This window comes from Haemaphysalis longicornis, unplaced genomic scaffold, assembly GCF_048455015.1.
Source record: "Haemaphysalis longicornis isolate Haplotype H1 unplaced genomic scaffold, Haemaphysalis longicornis Haplotype H1 scaffold_2, whole genome shotgun sequence".
NCBI lineage: Eukaryota > Metazoa > Arthropoda > Arachnida > Ixodida > Ixodidae > Haemaphysalis > Haemaphysalis longicornis.
In genome coordinates, this window is record NW_027526295.1 from 164,813,187 (window position 1) to 164,827,372 (window position 14,186).

A 14,186-nucleotide genomic window follows, 5' to 3' on the forward strand; every position below is an offset into this window, starting at 1 on the left:
CTCGCCGAATGAGCACGTTTTATCCCGCGTGTCACCTTGCAGTTTGTGTGCGATGCCCTCGTTAATGTCTGCCAGAGCAGCACCCGGGAAACGTGGACGTTCGCGGAAGCAGGCCTCGGAATAGGTCAGGGGACACAACAATGCCGCACGACGTGCAAAATAGGCAGGTGTGGTGTTGGCCGCATACTAAAACTACAACCACTCCCGTTAGCGTGACGCCAAGGAGCGCCAGGCGAGATTACGACGTGCATGAGGACAGTGACGGACAATTAAGATAACGTGAAGGTGAAGCTGAAATAATAGGCTGAGGTATCGCAATAAAGGTACAGGGCGAAGCATGGAAGAGGTCCGCACCCTGCAGCGGACACGATGATGATGATGACAACGAGGCTGAAGTTAAACGGTGCGAAGTTAAACGAACTAAGACAACGCGAGGTGGAAGCCGAACATCGCAAGCATGGATAAATATATAATTATTTCTCAACGATAGACCACACATTAGGAGTCTTAAATGTCTTTCCGATGTTTTCTTTATGTGGACCTTGTATCCTGCAATACTTGTCTATGGCACCGCTATTTGTTTAATCTAATTGCGAAACCAAGGAATGTTTGGGCCAATTGTTTCTTCTCTTTTTTTCTCAGCTACTGAGCCATAAAAACCGCGTTACTGTCGTAGACACATAAGATCCCAGCCTGCGTTTTCACTGGAAAGTTTATAGCCTATATGCTAGTATATGGAAAATGCAGACGCATGGAAATCACTCATCATTGTCCTTTGCGGGGACGAAATAATCATGTATCATGTTGCGCAACACCGCACCAAACACCCAGACACCACGAATCATTGGCTATGCGTCGTCCTTTTGCCAAGCCTACGCGACGTCGCAGTTTGAATACACTGCTGGCGGCTGCAGCGGAGAAAATGCATGTGCATTACTGATTGGTCATGTTGACCACCATGCACATGGTGCATCCTGATGAACATGACAGATCCCAACTCATTCAGCGGTAAAATGTAACCATTAGAGAGGTTTAGTCTTATGCTTTCCTGCCTCCGCTCCGCACATCCGGCGAGCGGGCAGGCCACTGCGCATGCGCACTGCACCCAGCCGCAAGCACCCCAGCGTATCACGGCTACGTTCTTCGGCGGGCTTAAGCCTGCTTTCTTCTCGCCCTTGCTGCAAAAGACCTTAAAAACTGCCCGTTCGTAGAAAATTTATGTGCCCGTTCAATGCAATTAAGTGCTCTAAATTATTCCAAAGCCGACCGCTACCGCGTGCTTCTCAGGGCGGGCAGGTACAGCTTGGTCGAGTTGTGGGGCGTTTCGTTAATTAATGCGCCATTTAAACTAGCGCCACAAATACAGAAAAAGAAGCAACAGAGCAAGCGACTTTCTTAATAGATTATCACCAACCCGCCAACACTGACATTCCATTGCATTATTGTCTTCTTTATTATTGATCTAAAATGCCATGGCCCCTTTTTTCCGGTATAGTCTAGACACCATGTTTCGATCGCAAGACAAAGTGATGCCGGCGGTATAAAGCATGTATAGTACGCGGAAATGCACGCTGCCGCTGAATTTGAGCAGGAATATGCGGGCCAATAATGCTCTTCGTCAATTTTCGCATTATCCCTAGTGAAGCTTTAAAGTGGCAGTTGTATTTAGGCGGGGGAAAAATCTGCAGAAATTTAGGGAATTGTCTGCTAATGCGTAGTCATTCTTATGCCGCTTATCTAGAGTGTGGGTTCTTTACAGCCAAATATGGCTATGATTTACAAAATCCCTCGCATTATTTTATTATTTAGAAGTTTTCTTTAGTTTTTTTCGCCAAATATATAAATATATATCATTATAGCGATTATGTGCCTTTAGTTCACTAATCATGTTTTTTTTCCAGAGAATCAGGGCGTACTGCAGAGTTGGTCCATTTACGCTATTTTTATGCGTATTTCCAGAGCAATTTGTGGTCTTTTTTCGTTTATTCTTTCGTTTTGTGGGCAGATGCATAATATGCATATTTTTGATTTGGTAAGATATTTTCTGATAATTTTTTTTTGTTTTCTGATTTTTTTTTTTGTTTTTCGTAATGCTTCGCTACCAATTACCTCTATTTAGGCTATTATAACAATTGACGGCGTTACTTTCCGCAAAATATGCATTTTTTTTTCTGGGCCTCACCCGGGGCACCTTGAGTAATCATGGTGGCGGTATTGGCGACACCGCGGACCCCGAACCTCCAAAGCATAAGCTGGAACCAACCATGGCGATGTGTTTATAGGTGGACGGCAAGAAACCACGAACGGTGGCGATCGGAGGAGCCATAGTCAAGCTCCTGCCGATGGGCTCCCTGCCTGTTTACCAGGCAGGCAGCTCTGGCATTTCTCTCGGTATCAGGGTAAACCGAGCGAAGAAGGTACCCCCGTCCCGTGCTTTTTTCTATGCCATATGGTAAACCGGAAACCCCCCTCCAAGCATGATCGGACCCTGAAAAGGGTTGGCACCGAAGTATCGACTCCATCCCTACCAAGAACTCATTTCCCAAAGCAAGACAACTATCCCCGCTTCCTGATAATTTAGTCTGTTGAAAAAGAAAAGACTGTTGCCTCATTGTCCGCGTTCTTATCACGAAGTTCATAGAAGAAATAATTGGAGGGTCCTACAAAGCAAAGAAACAGAGAACTGAAGAACTGTTGATGGAAGTAAATACTCAGCAGCAGGTAACAAATCTGCTGAGCTGGACACGCATCGCAGATCTTGACATCAGGATCACGCCCCACAGAAGTGTTAACAGCTCACAGGGCGTGATCTGAGATCATTACCTCATGAACGAAACCGTAACCGATCTGCTCGAGGGCCTGCGAAGTCACGGCGTAACAGCAGTGAGGCGCATAATCATACGCAGAGAAGACAAAGAAATCCCTACCAAACACCTGATCTTAACTTTTGGCCGGTCAACACTCCCCCAATTCATCAACGCAGGATTCATTCGATGTTCAGTTCGGCCGTACACCCCTATTCCGCGGCGCTGTTTTAAGTGCCAAGAGTTTGGGCATGGTACTAACTCCTGCCGTGGCCGACTTACGTGTGCAATGTGGGCCCAGTACGACCACCCATCTGAAAACCGTCCACCGCAGACCCTCACCTGCGCTAACTGCAAGGGACCCCACGCGCCCTACTTTCAAACATGCGAGAAGTTGAAACAGGAGAAGCAGATTATCAGTGTAAAAGTCACTGAGAACCTTACCTTCCCAGAAGCGCGAAAGAGGTTCGCCTCTCCCCCTGGGGAGGTACGCCGTCGCAGCTCGCCGGGGGGCGGAGCGGCGTGTTGTTTCCACGGGCAACCAGTTCAGTGCATCTGATCTGGTCCCGCCCCCGCTCCCCGCTGGGTTGTCCCAGACAGCCCAACCCGCCACCATACCGCTTGCTGAGTCACCAGCGATTGTGGTGACAACTATGTCGGACGGGAGGGATGCGGCATCCACCGTTCCCCCTCCACCAGCCCAAAGCAAACGCGAGGGCACGGAAGAGATGGAGATGGAGGAAGTTGGGCCGAATCCCACCCTCCTGCATCGTCTGTGCCAGCCGTGGCACCCCCGATGCCCTTGTCGGTGGCGGCGGCAGCAAAAAGCACCCAGAAGGTTGGGCGGTCCAAGGAGCCAGATCCGTCGGCTCTTCTGAGTACGTCTGACGACGAAGTGGACGTCGACCATCCTTGCCTGCGGCGCAGACCAAGGAACATGTCCCGATGCCAAAGCGCTCAGAAAAACCCCCGAAAAGCTTACAATCACTGCCCCGAAAGACAACACATAAAAATACACATTACAGTAGCTATTACACTGGATAATGTGAAGAGAAAGCGTATATCAATAAAACTGTAGAGGCCTTCTTAAAAATCTTGACGATGTGTACGAGATACTGCACTCCAACCAGCCAAGTGTCTTGTGTCCACAGGAAACACACCTAAATTCTAAACACAAATTTATTGAATAGTTACATGCTATTTAGGAAGGACAGAGATCGCGGTGGTACATCTTCCGGCGGTGTGGCCATCATCGCCCTGAAGTTCTTGACATGTCACGTTATCCAAATACAGACCGTCCTTGAGGCTGTTGCCATTAGTACCATAATTTTCAAAGGGTAATAACACTATGCTCCGTTTACATCCCTCCTAATTTCCTGCTCTTGAGCTCTGAGTCCGAAGCTCTGATAGATCAGGTGCCCGAACCTTTGATTCTTTTAGGCGGCCTCAACGCACATAATCCACTCTGTGACTCCTCTCGCACGGGTTCCGGACTTCGCCTTATCGAAAAATTTCTATCTTTGGGAGCATGACTGTTCAACTAAAACAAGTCTACATACCACAAAACAGGATACAACACTTATTCACATCGTGACTTGGCTATTGGCTCTGCAGTACTCTAGTCATCTCTTGCGTGTGATGCTGACATTACATATATGGTAGTGACCACTTCCCAACCACATTAACATACATAGGTAAAAGCCCAAACAGTTCACCTTACCAAAAAAGGTTCAATGAAGCTACCGCGAAATGGAGTACATTTACAGAAACATCCAAACTACACCACACATACATAACACACCTACACACGAAAGTAGCCGCCCAACTACTCACGGCGCACATCCTCGTCGCCACTAAAAAATCAATTTCCCAGTCTCCGGTGCCCCGTGCAAACAAAGGAGGCCCTGGTGACATGAGGACTGCAGGCGGGCGCGAGAGGTCCAGAGCAAGGCATGGGGTATCCTTCGTCGATACTCCACGTCCAATAACATTGCGTCGTTTAAAAGGGCGAAGGAACTTGGTTAGCGTATGCGCCGTGAGGAGAAGCGAGAGAGTTGGCACACCTTCCTAAAATTCTTATACACAGACACACACAAGGTATGGACACGAATACGTAAACTACAGCACACAGCCTGCCCATAGTTAGCACAACAGGGGACACATTTGAGGATCAGGCTAACACACTCGTCCAACCTTTCCAACGTGTGTCTAGTTCTGCACAATACACAAGCACTTTCATGCAACACAATACATCTGCAGAAAAGGAGTCCGCTCAGAGACAAGAGTAAGTCGCACACGTCTTACAACTCCCGCTTATCTATATTTGAGCTTAAGGCCACTCTGCGCACATGTAAGCCTTCAGCTCCAGGTGCAGACAAGCTTACATACACCATAATAAAACACCTACACGCAAACACACTGGAAACACTCTTACACCTACACAATAAAATATGGCGTTCCGGGAACATTCCAAACTATTCGGGGGAGGCCATAGTGGTGGCTTTTCTGGAGGTGGGGAAGGACCTATCCTCTCCCGCCAGCCATCAACCCACTGCCCCGACAAGCTGTCTTTGCAAGCTTTTCGAGAGGATGATAAACAAGAGACTTGTTTACTTCTTAGAGTACAAAGGTCTTTTTGAGGGCTTCCAGGTAGGTTTCAGGGCAGGGCGATCTACTAACGATCAACTAACGATCAACTCGTTGCATTACAGTCATATATCAAAGATGCTTTCCTCCACAAGCACTGCTGTACGACGGTATTCTTTGATCTTAAAAAGCCTACGCTAGCGCTTGGCGGTATGTCATGCTCAGTGACGTGAAGTACTTTGGCATGTCAAGTAACATGATAAACACGCTTTCCAGTTACATGTTTGAGAAAACCTTTCGAGTAAGAGTTGGAACCTCACCCTCCAGGGTTCATGTGCACGTAAATGGCGTTCCACAAAGTGGAGTTTTGAGCTGCACTCTATTTATTGTGAAAATGAATTCCCTTAACAAGGAATTGGCACCATCAATTTTCTTTTCAATCTATGTAGATGGCGTATAACTATCCTTCAAATCTTGCAACCTGTCTGCGAGTGCGAAGTCCAGCTTGGTGTTAACAAGCTAGCTGGCTGGGCAGATAGCCACGGTTTTAAATTTAATCCAGGAAAGTGCACTTGTGTTTTGTGTTCCAATAGGCGCGGCCTTCATCCGGATCCAGACATGAAACTCAATGGCGTCTCAATTACAGTCAAAGACGAACACAAGTTTATAGGTGTAGTCCTTGACGAAAAGCTCACATTCACCCCACATATCAAACAATTTAAACATAAATGCCTAAAGATTAAGGCTATACTCAAGGTTCTCTTACAAACTTCTTATTGCGTTGCCAAACAACTTCTACGTGTTCTTGCTCGCTTAATAGGATCACGATTAGACTATCGCAGTGTTGTCTATGGGTAAGCAAGTAAAACATCCCTCAAAATGCTGGGCTCAGTGCTTCATCAGGGGCTACGCCTGTCATGTGGTGCCTTCCACACTAGCCCCGTCGAAAGCCTTTATGTGGAGTGTAATAAATCGAGCCTAGAACGTCATCAAGCATACAACGATCTGCTTTACGCTTTTAAAATCTCATCAATGTCTCCCCATCATTCTAAGTGGGATTTTTACGATAATCTATATCCCAACTCCTGCTCAACCGTCCATCCATTTCTGCTCCCTTCTGTTGTGGAGTTCGAGAGAGAGAGTCGGAGCTTATTGCCCCCTTTTAGACACCACTAAAACTTATGTAAATGATATTATAGCACCATGGCATGTTCGCCCCGCGTTATGTGACGTATCTCTCACGTTTAGAAAAAAACCGAGTCCCAAGAAGTGCGATCCTGCACACCTCTTGTCTTTGCATCAGAGATACCATTGTGCTGAATTTTATACTGACGCCTCAAACACTGCCGTCTCTGTGTCTTGTGCTGCACACGGACCCAGTTTTAATGTCAGTGAAACTATGAATGGGAGTACCAGTGTATTGTTGGCAGAAGCTCACGGTATACTCCTAGTTGCAAATCATATCCTTTAAAAGTCACATCCCACAATCCATTATTTATAACGATTCCCTGAGTGTTGTACCGACGTTGTCGTGTTAAAAATCCTGCAAAAATTAGGTAGTCAATATTCTCTCGAAAAAATATGTCTGTATATGCTTTAAAACATGAATTGACCATATTCTGGGTCCCAGGCCACTCTGGGATCACTGGCAGTGAGGCTGTGGATCAAATGGCCGCTACTGCTGCACTTACAAATACACTGAACATAACAAGAGTACCCTATACCAATCTGAAACCACCAATCAGACAACACTTTCGCGAAACATTGCAAGCACACTGGAGTGATCAGGCACACAAAAAACTACACATAATAAAATCACTCTTGGGACCATACACCGCGGACACACGCAAGTGACACACGGAAGTAGCCATGGCCAGGTTATGGATAGGCCACACACACATGCGACGTGCTCACACATGCTCAATGAGGCTTCAAGACCCCTGTGTAGCGTGTGGGGGAGGGCCTATCCGTAATCCACTCCCTATTCACACGACACAAACACTTAAGAGAACTCTACATACAACACATACCAGAGAACCACCCATCACACTTTTTGGTGACGAACTAATGGCTTCTGTTAAGCGGGTTTTCAAGTTTCTATCAAAGGTCAAGTTTTTGGAGCTCATTTCATACCACCCATGATTATCCTGGCCCTATATACCAGCCATTTCATCCTATAAGCTGTTCTATTTTTATTGGCTTTTTTATAGTGAAGCCTAACAAATTTTTAACACTTTTTGTTTGGCACTCTTTGCCCCTCGCTGGTTGCTCTCTAAAAAACCGGCAAGCATCATCATCATCACCACCACCACCACCACCACCACCACCACCATCATCATCATCATCATCATCATCATCGTAATTTTTCTGGGAATGCCGGGCGTTACATAGACCTGGCTGTGAGGGTACTCGGCAAAGAATGCTGCGCATCAATACGCTGTCTGAGCGCAAACCAGTGCTAGCCATCGCCATTTGGAATCAAGCGGAAGCTTGTTTCAGTGGAACCCGCATAGTGCGTGCCGATCGCCGGAAAATGGCGGGTCACTAAATGGACTTAAAAAATGGCTGCCGACTACTATACTCCCTAATGAGAAATTTGTGCGCAGCGCGAACTGTAGTTTTCTTGGTCATGGCGCATAGCTGCTGCATCCCAGTAAATGATCGCGTGATTAGGGAACGCATGGGGGCGCACGCTACTCTTTCGTTATCTCGCAGCGCGTCGACGCCGCCTAGCATGTTGTTGTAAATCGTGTTTGAACTCCCGCGCAAATGTCACGTGGTTCGGAAGTGCCACGCAACGAGGAGGACGCGGAAGGACCGATGTACGTGCATCACGCAGTGCGTTCTGGGCGCGGCCTCGACATACTGTCCTTCCCCTCACACTTTCGCCATTCTGGTGTCTTCGTTCTCTCGGTCATCTCGTACCGCGTCGCCGCCGGACAGCGTCTCGCGCCGCCTCGGCATACCGCCACCCCCTCACATTTTCGCCCCACTTTCCTTCTCCCTTCTCCTTCGGTCTTCGGTGCTTCCTTCGTTCGCTCGGTCACAATCCTGCGATGCCGCTAGACGACAGAAGTGGACGCTTAAGTGCCGCGCACTAAAATGTGAAGCTAGGCGGGGATGCCACGCGGGCAGTCCCAAGCTAGAGAGTCGTCGGATTGGTTTTAGTGCCCTCTATTCAAGTAAGAATACTTCTACCACGCGGCTTGGTAGTAGAGGCGGCCAACCGCGAAGGCGGCGGGGGCGGGTGAAATGATGTGCTGAGCGATGTCCCGTACAAATGGCTGCGTTTTCAACTTTACAGGCGAAAACATGACCGTCTTCAAACATCTGAATTACGGTCACGCTTCTAAACTTGACGACAACGCTTCATTTGCATTAACATAACGTGAAGTAAAAAAAAAATGTTCATATTCCGATTGCGAAAGTCCCTGTGTGCCTAACTAGGGTACACAGCATACCGTTTATTAGCTATAGTAATTGAATGGCAGCCGTACAAGTGGTCAAAGGTCTACATTGCAGGCTTTTTAGTGGTTAATAACTGATGGTTGCTGCATCGCGTCATATGCGCGAACCATTTTGTCGGCACCCCAGTCAAGGTTGCACAGAAATCTTTCGGTTGGAAAAAAAATCTATACGTGGGGAAAAACGTTTCTCAATTGGAACGTGCAGCGCGTGATTATTTTTATCAAAGCTGTGAAAATGACCTCAGATACCTTGTATCTCAGATCCTACGCAGCCTTCCATTGAACAGTCTTCCAGCTTTGACGCAATTATAAAGAAACAAACAACAACAACAACAAAAAAACAAACAAACACCGGCATTCAAAAAACATACCGGGCGTGATTCAGGGCCCTAAGGTAAACGAATGGGTATATAAATCCTCACGAAGACCTAGGTTAAACCGCGAAGGCAAAAAAAAAACGATAAAAAATGTTCAAAGTTGTAGCCACATTGCCCCTATTTGCTTTCCTTACTATGCTCCCAATGCACACTTTCATTTATTTTGTTTTGTTTTCTAAAGAGCAATTTATTTGCAATCAGTCGTAGCGTAAATTAATCAAAGCTGTGAAAATGACTGCTGCTGCTCTGTTATGACAAACAATGGACCTTCGGAAGGACTACAAAGTAGGCTCATTTATGAGCGGTGGAATTGTTTGATCGACATTTTTCGCTGTGAGAAAAAATGAAACTTTTTAACCTACGGGTAAAATGTATCTCAACTTGCTTTTTCTAAAAATTAAACCTTTCGCCATTTAATACTGAGGTGGGCTCTCGACAGAGACCATTTAATTAATAGCGAGGTGTTGTCATTTTGTGTCACTTCTACGAGGAAACGTTTCATAAGGTAACAATATGACTCAGTAAATTTTTTGTAGTACATGCTATGACGTCCTTTTTTAAAGAAATCCACTTCAACTGAGAGGGCCCAATTCATTGTAAAGAACACTACAGCTAAACAAAAGGTGCATATTGATGACAAAAAATACGGGTATACATTTAGCTCTTTATAGTGCAGTTGTATTCACTTGCTATATATGCAACTTCTTTGTCATCTCAGTTTTATCATTCTTTTATTCATATTACCAGGCTTGTGCTACCTGCCGATGTCGTTCTGCTGTAAGGTCCCGGGTATCGTCAACAATGGCACAAGACTACCCAGAAAGTCAACAGCAAACAGCACACTCAATCTGACCAACCCCTGGAATTTGGTCAGAACACTCGAACAGCGCAACAAAAGCCGGGCCATGAACACGTAGGAGATCGTACACCTTCGCCACACGTACAAGAAAAACCGATAGCCATCCCGTCATGATTTACGAAGCACATACATCTAAACATAACAGCACGTAACCTACGAAAAATTCCCAAGGCGCATTGCAGAGTCAGAAAAAATGAAGACTCGGGGCGTGATCGACTAACCACAGTACAAGGTAGTACCTTTCTGAAGCTGAATCGTTCTGGAGGTCATCAATGATGTATGAATACAAAGCACGGTAGCATCCGATTAGAAGGGACACTAATATCATCTCCATACTGAAACTGGGAAAACACATCGCCAACAGCAGTTCAGGCCCATATCCCTCTCCTCGAACGATAAAGACATCAGGGAAGGAACAGTATGGGACAAGCTGGGACAAGTATGGGACAATAACACGTACTGCCACACAAGATTACTTACAAGATTACTTAGTTCACCGATCAACGCAAGATGCCCCACCTGCACTGTACGGCAAAACATATAAAGAGGTTAGCTTAGCTCACCTAAAGGCAATTAGAGCGCAGACTTCAAGAAGGCTTTTCATATTGTGGTGCATAATTCGTTACGAGAATAATTAGCCAGTTTGGTAGCGCATGCAATATTGTCAGAAGTTTCTTTGAGGGCCGCCCGCAACATTGCATCGCGTAGAATAACATCACAATTACAACACCCAAATCAGGGTATACCATACAGCTCAATACTTTCACTCGCGCCCCTGAACGTTGAAAGGCTCAATATATATAAAGCTGTACTACGCGCCGCTAATATAAGGCACACAATTAACTCAGCAATAATACAAGGCTAAACAGCAAAACTAAGATGGGGGTGCAGTTGGTACTGATTAATAGTGGAACAACTCCCACCACTACTTATTGAACCGTTTGTATTTTTCATGAATAAATCAGCAGTTAGCTTTCTCTCATCTTGTGTTGTCTTATTTCTTTGTAACGACTCAGTGCAGCAAACCATAAAAGGTTAAGCAGAGTTACTAGGTGACTTACAGCTAACAATAAAGTACGCAGTGATTCACATAAATAAAAGTGCGAAAAAGTAGGACTGCTATGCCCACCAGAGCAGTCGGAGCTCTTTCTGATACATAAGTCAAGATGCAAGCACCCACCCACTGTTGTCGAGAATGGATACGCCTCCATCCCGTTCAAAGAGGTAAGGTACTGGGACACCATGTGCACATTCACAGGGATGGGGGAGGCTATGCTGCCACTCAGCCCATAATTCAGCAACGAGAACAAATCCTGAGCATGATGCGCAGAATCATCAACTCACGAAGTAGTTTCAAAGAACAAGGCCTCTTACGAATACATGATTTGCTCCAGATGTCAGGAATGAAGGTAAAATTCCCCGTGCACGAACTATATAAATATTCAGGAGTAAAGAAAATCAACGCGATGTAAAGGAGGCGACTTTGTAATTCTGATCAACGCAAACAACAGCATACGTTTTTAGGAAGGGAGACAGAATACACCGGAGAAAATGTTTGCTGCCGATAGGTACAGCCTTCATTTTCCGGACAACAGCACCTGGCACAAAATACTCCTTAATCTAGGGTACACACAACCGCAGCCAATTCTGTACATAAAACATAGAGGTCGACATAGTCAATTTACTAAAAGTCACACCGGTATCAAGACGTGCTCACTGCCAATGCAACAAAATCACAGGAAGTGTTCGAGCCAAATATCTTGATAAGAAAGCCGACGGGAGCGAATTCTACGTTCGCGTATACACAGACGCAGCAGTCAAAGATACAGCAACAAGCATAGCGTGTGCCAACCTCAGAAGAAAATTGATATACGAGCATGGGAACAATTCTCGGCTGCCCTCCCAGCCCTCGTCACTGTCATTGAACACACTTCTAGCCTCACCACGCCCACATACATATACACAGCAACGATCGTTGAGACCAGCATCAAGGCATGTGCTGTATGCCTCGGACGAAAGGAACGGTCGATAATAAAAACGTTTACCAGTCCATTACATGACTCGGTGCAGGAACAAAACTCTAACTCTGTTTTAATGATTTTGCAGCCGTGCTTTACATACTATGCTTACGAGCCCGTGTCCCCTTCTAAAGATTAGAAACGGAATTCACTGGAACAGACTTCGGTTCATACACAGCACAGGCGGCTGAGGTACCGACTGCGACTTGGACTTAGACCCACCTCAAGGGGTTACCGGTTAACAACAGGAAAATTCTGCACTCGCTCACACTCGATTGGGCCATAGCCAGGCGCCACCACGTCAGGTAAGGACAGTGGAACCAGGGGGCATGTCCGTGGAAATTTGAGTGGCCGGAGTGTCGAGTAGCACGAAATTAACGTTCAGAGGTTCCTTCATTGCTCTTTCGTTTCCACAACCGGTAGAATGATATTTCAAGTTACAGAGAGTGTGTTGATGCCACTGACCAGTGGGACCAAAAAGTGATTTTCAAGCGTAGCTTGAAAAAAACTGACTTACACTTGCAATATGTGTATGGGAAACGCCATAGTGAAACCCAACTTAAGGAACTCTGATGATGATGACCTACGTTCGCATGTGTATGGGTAGGCCACGGGTGATTCGTCCGGCCGAACAGCTGGCGGTTATGCGGACACACACTTACAAGCGAACAAGTGTTTAAACATAAAATGGAGATTTTTAAATAAGAAGTTAGAATAAAGAGAAAGGTTATATAAATAAAAGCAACATTAGGTATCTGAATTAAATTTAAAATTAAAGTAAATTAAATTTAAATTTGACAATAGAAATACGACAGTTTCTATAAATAGATGCAACATTGAACATAGGTGTACTACTAAGGTGCGTTGGATGAAGTTCAGTTTCAGTTGACGTTGTGCGTTGCGTGTTTAGGGTCAAGATTCACGTGCCTTACGCTTTCGTTTAGGAAAGCGACGTTCGAATTTTTTGCAGATGGCGCATTCAGAAGATGCGATTGCAAGGCACATTTTCACAATAAGGATTGTAGAGCTGAAGCAGCACGGAAAGTTTGACTGGTTGGTACACACTGGAAAGTTAAAAAGCGCACAAGGAACGAGGGGCAAATAAAAGGGACACAAACAAGTGATTGTGTGTGTTCCTTCTGTCTGTCCCCCGTTCCTTGCGCGCTTTTGAACTTTCCGAGGATTGTAGAGCACGATGTGAGGAAGACTGCAGACAAAAACTGGAACCACCTTCTGCCGATGTCAGTAACAGCGTAAGCGAAAGTAGCTATTCCTGATACCAATTATTCGTATACGCTGTCAAGTTTCCAGGAGGAGGAAAATAGAGGTGGTCAGAGTAGCGACATCGAGTGGAAGAATTTGCTTGGGCGGCCAAATAAGAGATCAGCGTGTCAGGGCTTCGTTCGTATGGCAGCTGATGCCACCTCATGACAGCTTTCTACCCTGATGGTAATTCCGAAATAAAGTAAACGACCTAAAAACTACCCAATCTCTGAACCATTTCATAAAGGTCGCGAACCAGGAAATCAGTGAAAAATATGGGATTGACTCGTTTCGCCTCACACCTGGAAAATAGTGGAATTATGCACACCTGTCAGGTTGGATTTTCACGCCACCTTTTCACACAAAATAGCCTCACCTACTTTCTCCGGATGTCACTTACCGTTCCACAAGCTGTACAATAATGTTTTAGTGATAGTGAATACATGGTGAGTAAATATACGCGAGGCATTCTTCAAGGTTACGCACCTTCTTCGAAAAACAGGAATCAAGGGCAAGCCATTATCCTGCATCGAGGGATTTCGCACCGCCGGTCACTTTAAGGTAGATGCTGCTCTTTATACGACAGTGCACTACTCCTCTAGAGTGGGTATCCTTCAAGCAATAGTCCGTTCACCTTTCTTGTTGAACCTCGCCATGACTGCACGGTGCCTAGGCTAGTGGACGACGCCAGTTTTTGTAGAGTCGCATCTTTGATAGAGACCAGACAGAGGCCATACAAACAGGGCTCAACATCATTTCGGCGCTTCATCGTGAATCCTTCTCTGAGCCTTCGTCCCCACACAGCTGCAGCT

The 14,186-nt window shown here is 45.9% G+C and overlaps 1 long non-coding RNA gene across 1 annotated transcript in view; it reads left to right on the plus strand.

Annotated features, from left to right (window-relative positions):
* Positions 1-11,134, plus strand: part of LOC144167485 (uncharacterized) — a 33,599-nt gene extending 22,465 nt beyond the window's left edge. The window contains exon 3 of the long non-coding RNA XR_013322008.1: positions 9,982-11,134. This is a non-coding gene — a long non-coding RNA (uncharacterized LOC144167485). The remainder of the gene's footprint in view (positions 1-9,981) is intronic.
* Positions 11,135-14,186: the final 3,052 nt, after the last annotated feature.